Here is an 8,642-nt window from a genome sequence, read left to right on the forward strand (position 1 = left end):
GCAATGTCCCCAAAGCAGCCCCAGTCTCTGGGTTCTGCCATGTCTCTAAACTTCCTCTGGAGTGCTACAATCTCCTTCATCCAGATTCATAGAGCACATATGTGAATATTGGTGTCCTTCCCTTGACCAGCTCTAAATCCTGCCCTTTCAGCAAAGAGGGGCACCAGAGAGCTACTCCAGGCCACCTCGCAAGCTGCTTCCCAGGGGAGCCTGCTCAGCACTGCAAGATCATACTATATGGAGTGACAGACAAAGGCAAAGTCCCAGCCCCAGCCCCAGGGAAGAGATGAGATGCTAAATCAACAAAAACCCTCTGCAAAGATTCCTGCCCTTTTAGATACAAACTGTGGAGAAAAAAATAAAAATTAAATAAAACAAAACAAAACAGACTCCCGTTGTCCAGACAGCCTGGCTCTACCTGGTAACTCAGCTCCATTCACTACAATAGGAGCCCCTCAGAGGAGGGATACTTAAATGGCCACTGTAAGGCATAGTTTGGATCTTCTGTGTCTTCTGAAAGCTTTTATGTTCAAGGATTAAGCAGTTCTCTGGGTGTTAGTGAGCCGTCATCTGGCCAATGAGCATATGATCTTCAAGGTAATACTGGAAAAACACCCCATACTGCCTTCTTCTAACTTAGAAGTTGATTGTCTCTGTTATTTGCTGTAGTAATGCCCTGGTTTGCCAAGGCGCATGGTTGAGGCAGACTGGAACCCAGACCCATCTTCAAATCTCAAGATCTTACCAGTCAGACAAAATGACTGACAGAAGTTTGGGAAGCCACTGTTCACAGTCTAGAGCAGAACCACTCACAGGTTTCTTTCTTTTCTTTCTTTTTCTTTCTTTCTTTCTTTCTTTCTTTCTTTCTTTCTTTCTTTCTCTCTCTCTCTCTCTCTCTCTCTCTCTCTCTTTCTTTCTTAATTAGATATTTCCTTTATTTACATTTCAAATGTTATCCCCTTTCCTGGTTTCCCCTCCGAAAAACCCCTATCCCATCCCCCCTCCCCCTGCTCACCCACCCACCCATTCCCACTTCCTTGTCCTAGCATGCCTCTACACTGGGGCATCGATCCTTTACAGGACTAAGGGCCTCTCCCCACATTGATGTCCAACAAAGCTATCCCCTGCTACATATGCAGCTGGAGACATGGGTCCCTTCATGTGTACTCTTTGGTTGGTGGTTTAGTCCCTAGGAGCTCTGGGGGTACTGGTTGGTTCATACTGTTGTTCCTCCTAGGGGGCTGCAAACCCCTTCAGCTCCTTTGGTCCTTTCTCTAGCTCCTCCATTGGAAACCTGTGCTCAGTCCAATAGTTGGCTGAGAGCATCTACCTCTGTATTTGTCAGGCACTAGCAGAGCCTCTCAGGAGACAGCTATATCAGGCTCCTGTCAGCAAGCACTTGTTGGCATCCACAATAGTGTCTGGGTTTAGTAACTATATATGGGATGGATCCCCAGGTGGGGCAGTCTCTGCTCCACACTTTACCTCTGTATCTCCTCCCATGGGTATTTTGTTCTCCCTTCTAAGAAGGACCGAAATATCCATACTTTGGTCTTCCTTTTTCTTGAGCTTCATTTGGTCTGTGAATTGTATCTTGGGTATTCCAAGCTTCTGGGCTAATAATATCCACTTATCAGTGAGTGCATACCATGTGCGTTCTCTTGTGATTGGGTTACCTCACTCAGGATGATATTTTCTAGTTCCATCCATTTATCTAAGAATTTCATGAATTCATTGTTTTTTAATAGCTGAGTAGTACTCCATTGTGTAAATGTATCTTAAAGGACTCTTTAGAAGGAGATCCTGTCAGAGATGTGGCCATAGGCTGTGCCTGGATGCAGAAGTTCGGTGAGTGTAAAGGCAGAGTTGGGCAGGCTGACCCTAAAGGCTATGAGGGAAGCCTAAAAGCTGCCAGGGACCAGGCTAAGCAGTGAGACATGGAAGCATGCGTGCTTTTGCAGAAAATGGTTTGCTCTCTAAAAGATCTGCATTTGACCTTGAACTAAGAGGGCTTAGCTTGGGGTGGACCCTGGCAACCTAAGACAGCAACCAAAGCCAGACTGCAAGTGCTTAGCAAGCCCTGGGTTGGGGAGGATGACCTGTTCTTCCTGGGAGGCATCAAGGACGTCTACTGGGCAGGTCACAGGCAGATCAGCCTGGAAAGCACTGTCTGGAGGTCTGAGACAGCCCGTTGGGGGTAGGGGGTGGTTTGGGAGGTACCACTGTGCTGTATTTGGAAGAGAGAATCAGTCAGCAATAACATCAGAAATCTGGGCATTGACCCCTGGAACTTACATACTTGAGCCAGGTGCCAGCTGTTTGGCATCTCAGGGTGAGCCGTTCATGGTCACAGGCTAGTAGAGCTCAGGATGGAGACTCTGGCCTAGAGGGGGCTGTCACAAGCCAGTACATCTTATCAGGCTCTGCTTCTTTTGCATCCCCACATCCAACCCCTGATGGATTCAGGTCCTGAAGCTGAATTGGAGTAACTATCATAGGAAATGTAATGTTCCTTTAGGGAGCTTTTCACCGTGTACAGATAAATTACATTTGTTTAGGCATCATATGACTATTCTTAGTCCCCCCCCCCAGAAGCTCCATAGGAAAATGACTGAGGCTGTCTCATCCATCAGAGTATCCTAGAGTCCCTAGAAGCTAACTGCAGTGTTCCTTACACCCTATCACTATCCATTCAATTAACCTTCATAATATAGTGTGAAGTAATATTATTCATAGTATTCAGAATGCAGCAGACCCAAAATTGGGGGAAATAAAGTTTTTTCCTGTTGTTGTTGTTTAATTCCTTTAAGTTATCAGTCCCCACGGGAAAGCTACTGCTGACAGAACTTTGTAGACCACTAGGCTGTTTCCACGACAGGCCTCACCCAACCTCTGAGGAGGGAGAATTTCATCCATAATTACAGTGCAGCTTCTGACCCGGGCTGGAGGAGAGCTCGCCAAGCTTTACCATAGACAGTGGGAGGGAGCCACCAGCTCCCATGCTAATCTTGCCAGGCAAGGCCCTAGGCCTGGTTTCACACTCAGAAGACCTTGAAAATACAGGTGCAGGAGCTGAGGAGGGCATTCACACACTTTTCACCATCTACTCTTCCCACCTTGGGAGAGTGGTCATTATCAGCCATTAGCCATGTCAAACCCAAAAGCCCTGAGGCAGGAGAAGCCCCCAAGTGCAGGGCAGAGCCTGGTGGTGGCACTGGCCAGTGACAGAAAGCTGCTGGGGGGAGCTTCTATTTTAAAGATTTATTTTTAATTAAAAAAAATTGTCTGTCTGTGCATGTATGTGTGTGTCTGTGTGTGTCTGTGTTTGTGTGTGTGTACACCATAGGTGCTCAAAAGTACAGAAAACACCACCTGATACCTTAGAGCTAGAGCTACAGATGAGGCAGTATGAGCTGCCCAACATGGGTGCTGGGAATTGAATGTGGATCCTCTCCAAGAGCAGTGTGGTCTCTCCAGCCCTTGGGGCAGCTTTATATAGGAAATACAGTCCTACTCTGCCCTGCCTTCCCTCCACGGGACACCTGTCTCCACACATGCCAGCAATCACATTTACATGTCACAGACAGGAGTACTCCACACAGAGTGTGAAGGGAGGCTGGGCCCATGCTTCGGAGAGGCTGTCAGGATGTGGGGACAGGCACATGCTCGAAGAATGTAGAGGTCAGAGAAGTAGAGCCAAGGACTCAGGCAGTGCAGCCAGATCCCACTGCAATGGAGACTCCAAGGCCAGACAAGGGGGAACTCTAAGCCACTGTGCGCAGAGGAGCAGCTCTGGGCTGGGCCTGGGCTTCTCTCTGGGTAGAATTGACCTTAAAATAATACGCGGGCTACAGAGGCCTGAGCAGCCCACCGCAGGCCCCCTCCACTCAGGAGTCTGTGATATCCCCCTTCATGGACCAGAAGCTGAGTTTCCCTGAGTACTGTGTCCCACAGAGCCCCTTTTAGGCATGGACAGGAAGAATGGAAGGCCACCAAAGAGGAGAGGCTCAGCTCTCGCCAAAGGAAAACCTGTGATCACACTCAGAGTCTCTGCCTATAGCTCTGCACTTCAGACACCTCAGCTGAATCTCCACCTGCCCAACAGGGCCCAGCAAGGTGCCTGCCTCAAAGGAGCAGATTCATCAGGCCACACACCAAGTACAGCATCCTTCTCTTCCTCTTCCTCCTCTTCCTCTCTTTCTCCTCTTCCTCATCAATTCTTCCCACCTATCCATGTGATTCCCCAGTACTCTAGTAAACATCTTCTCAGTTTCTTCTATGTGTTAGCATTGAGCTTCACCTCATGGGATCAAGGCCAAGCAGCAAGCATGCCTCTTTTGAGCCCCATCAGAGCCCAGTACAGCAGAAAGGACAATTATGTTCTGCATGTAGCATGCCACTCAAAGAACTGGCCAAAGGCTTGTACAATCAGTCAACAATCTATTATTTCAAATCCTACTTACTTACAACTGGCTGTCATGCCCAGAGAAGTTCTAATGGACTGGCTGAGTTCATCACATCATGTTGGTATTGGGATACGATACCAATAGGAACAGGATATGAGCAGATATGTTTTATTAGCATATTACAAGCTGTTTTGGAGAACCTACTAGCTTGGATTTCCATTTCAGGCCCTGGGCTTCCCAAGGCTATGTAGCCTTGGGCAGGGCTCTTAATTCTCTGGATGCCATTTTCTCTTGCAAAATAAAGCAATATCCCCATCCCAGAGTAGAAGTGAGGATGACAGGCAACCTCTGTCCATGAAGTGTCACATGTGGTTTGAGGCACATGAGTGGGCTCAGCCATTGTCCCAGGTAAAGAAGTCAAGGGCAGCAACCCAGTGAAAAACCAAGTATCAACGAGCACAGCTTAGTCCTAGAACAGCCTTAGAACAGCAAAAAGACAGGAAACCACACAGGAGCTTGTTTTTAAAGACAAAGGAAAAATACGATTAAGCGGCCTGAGAGTGCTGTTACACAAGAATGAAAATATTTTCCTTACTAGGGCACTCGTATGTCAACAGCCGATAGGGAGTGGGAGCAGCCACCTCAAGGCCACCAGGCACCTCCAATAACACAGGATGGAGTGTGAATCCTTGTGGAGGATGGGAGAACTGGGATAGCACTGGCCCCAAAGCCAGCTGGATAAGGTCCCGAGAGATGCAGCCTGTGAGATGGGTGGGGGTGAGCAACTGGCACTCCATCCACCCATGGCTTCTCCCTCTCTTTCCTCTTCCACTCAACTGGACCATTTCAAAGTCACTGGCAGGAGGCTGGTTTAGTCAGGCCCAGGAAGGGAAAGAACTGCTCCTTAAGATTAACCAGCTAATACGGTACAGCCATGAAAGTCCTGTCAGAGTGACCCCCATGCCAGACCACAGTGTCACCCCATGGGACTCTGCTCAGCCCCAGTGGCAGTATAGAGATCAACCAGACCGCCTTCAGCCCACAGGCAAGGCCTCGCTGCAACTGACCCACTCATTCACTTCCTGGTCCTGTCAGGGCTACACACACAGACAGACAGACAGATACACACACACACACACACACACACACACACACACACACACACAGACCCAAAGTGTGGGCTTTCCTTCAGCTGACCATCTGTGTCCCATCTCTGCTCACACAGCCATGCCAAGTTTCCTTGTATTCTTTGCACCCTCCCTTCCCACTGCTGTGGAGCTGCTCTGGCTCCCTGCTCTCTGGTCTTGGGTCATGGCAAGCACTCTCCTGACCTCACATGCTCCAGCTTTCTGTTCCTATAGAATGAAAGAAGCACTACCATGGTGCTGCAGCCCCTATCCACCCACAGGACAGGGCTCTCCCCTGCCTTGACTCCTTCTGCACCACTGAACTGCCCCCCCTCCCATTACCTTCGAACTTCATAGCTTTTCCATGCGTTCCAGCTGTTTCTGCAGTGCCATTCCCCCCAGCAGTCTCACTGTGTGCCTGCTGGTGTGCTTCAGCCTTTCTAAGGCTCCCTTCTTTCTGTAGAAGTCACCTGGAGCTCCCGGAGCCAGTGACCCTGTAGAGGCCAGTTCCCTGAGCATTTGTTGATTGGCCCTCGGACCCAGTATGACTGTATCTCCCAACCAGGACCCTGAAGTAGAATAACAGGGTGAGGTCACCTTGTAGCTTAAGAGACTCAGAGAGGAGCCTTCCCATTCTCCTAAGAGAAGGGCTATACTAATTTACTGACCTCCAAAACCTGAGTATACAAGGTGTCTCCCAGGCTACTTCTGGGACTCCTCTAGGTAGAAACTCTTAGGGGAAGAAAGCAAAACTCTGAGAGGAGTGTGCTGGGGCCTGCCTGAGCCTTCAAGAGCCCAGGTTCAAACCCTGGATATTCTGGTCCTTTCCACAATGCCATGTCACCCCTCTCCACCCAACACCCTCAGAGGAGACTATAAAACATCCTCAGCCCTTCAAAGGAATCAACTTCAGATCTTGAAGACTACAAGGAGAAGCAGCAAAGGGCCATGCATGACCAGGTCCCCCTCACCAAGCGGTGTCCAGGAGCAGCTGCATGTGGTGGGGAGAGATCTCCCATTCCCTTCCCACGGCTGGGGTCGTGAGGCAGGAGGACAGGATCAATGCCAGTGTGAGCAGCAGGTACACTTCCTTCCCTGAGTGTAGGTAGACCCCGGGGACTGGGCCTCTGAGAAATGTGGCCATCTTTGTGAGAGCCAGGGCTGGAGACCAGTGGTTTCTGTCCCCAGTGCAGTCACAGGCAGGCAAAAGCTGTGACACCTAGAAACACTTTGCAATGTCCACTCAGAGAGATTTTCCTGAGCAATAGGGACCACCAAACACTTGTAGACACTTCCCAGACCTGAGCTTTGCAGACCAGCAGTGAACCTCACACCACCAAAATGGGACCCTTCGGTCTGAAGAGGCAACCGAGGAGATGATTTGAGAACCTGCCCCCACCCCACAGGAATCCACATCCCAGTTCTCAGGCCACATGGGTCAGGCATTCAAGATCAAGACGCAAATGATACACGGGCCCTACTTTCATCAAGTAGCCAAGGATCCAGGAGCATCAAGAACAGCCTGAGACCATGTGCTAAGGGATGTCTGTGGCTAGAGACACAGGCCAGTCCCTCCTCCTCCTGAGAGCCTCTACCAATCAGGCCCTCTCCTGCCTGGGCCATAGTGTGGGCCCTGTGGTTCCAGCAGCCTGGTCCCAGCTAACCAGACCAAGGTGGTCACTGGTTCAAGAGTGACCAGCAAAACAATTAAGAACCTGGCTTTTTGGAATTAGGATTTCTAAAGGGAATGAGTTACAGTGGCTGTCCATGAGACAAGGTTGGGGCCAGGGAGGCCCTGAGCACTGCAAACAGAGAGCACAACCTTTGAAAAGCCTGAGTTTAGAGCCCCCCCCCCACTTACAGATTGAATCTGAAATGTCCCCCACTGGCTCATGTCTGCAGCCTCCAGGTTGGGACACTATGCTGATTGCTCTATATCCTCCAGGAAGCGGGGAGGGCCTCTTTGGCAGAAGCAGGTTAGTAGGGGAAAAGACTTTGAAGATGTGATGCCAAGTTTGGGTTCTGGCCTGCTCTCTCTGCTACTTAATCTGTGTCACATGAACCCTTGCCACCACAGACACCCACATAATAGCATCCCCATGAGCTCTGTCATGCCTTCCCTGAAATGCTGGTCTGAATCTCTCTGAAGCTGTGAACCAACACAGTCCACCCTGAAGTTGTTTCTGTGGGGTGCTTCATGGTGGTGATAAGAACTCATACAGACACAGATGATCAGATGATGGTGATCCTGCAAGCAGGGCTCAGAGAGGATGGACCAGGTAGGTTGTCCAGAAAGCCAGTAAAACTACAGCAAGTGCAAGGCCAGTGGAACATACAGCATCTTCATGGTGCAGGAACAGGACTCGAGCATAATCCAATCCATAGACTTCGCCAGCTGCAGGCTCCATGCAAGGATGACTACATAGCTAGGTCTCTGCATCATTTGATCTCACATACTTAAGGAAGACATCAACACTAGTCTGATAACCACAGCTCAGACTCCATGCTATAAACAGAGGAATCCCAGGAATTTATGAAAGCTCACAGTAGGTATGCAGGAGTTCTGATTGGACTTGTCATCACTGTGACAGGATCTTGACATAAACTACAGACAGGAGGACAGACCTATCTTAGCTGCACTTCAGGTTTGGTTTATGGCCAGCTGGATCCATTGCTAAAGCAGCTGCCCTCAAGGCAGACAGAAAGAAGAGAGAGATGAGGCTGGAAACAAAGTCTAGCTTTCCAGGGTATGTCCCCAATTGCTGGTGACCCACTTCTTCTGAGGCACTGCCTCTTGATAATGTCATGCTATAACCTCTCAATATGGCCTCTACCTTAGGACCCAATCTTCAACATTTGAGTCTTTTGGGAGGCTACTTATATCCAAACCACAAAGAATAGGCCATCCTGCTTTTCACAGAGACCTCAAGTTTTAATCCCCAAGTTTAGCACATGTCAATTATCTCCCTTATTTGCTTCTCATGAGGGTGGGAGGTAGATGCTTTTTCCAATACTTATTACTATATTTAAATATTGAGTTCGTTTGTTCAATGGTATTCTTACTGCCTTCCTGAATGGCAGCAAGAATTGAGATCCTAAGAGAAGCCCC

General features: G+C 49.2%; 1 long non-coding RNA gene across 1 annotated transcript in view; it reads right to left on the minus strand.

Moving 5' to 3' along the window:
* The window catches only part of E330023G01Rik (RIKEN cDNA E330023G01 gene), a 71,489-nt gene extending 65,460 nt beyond the window's left edge, over positions 1–6,029 (minus strand). Inside the window, exon 1 of the long non-coding RNA NR_045332.1 lies at positions 5,876–6,029. This is a non-coding gene — a long non-coding RNA (RIKEN cDNA E330023G01 gene). The remainder of the gene's footprint in view (positions 1–5,875) is intronic.
* Between the last annotated feature and the right edge of the window lie 2,613 nt (positions 6,030–8,642).

This window comes from Mus musculus, chromosome 9, assembly GCF_000001635.26.
Source record: "Mus musculus strain C57BL/6J chromosome 9, GRCm38.p6 C57BL/6J".
In the NCBI taxonomy this organism is placed as follows: Eukaryota; Metazoa; Chordata; class Mammalia; order Rodentia; family Muridae; genus Mus; species Mus musculus.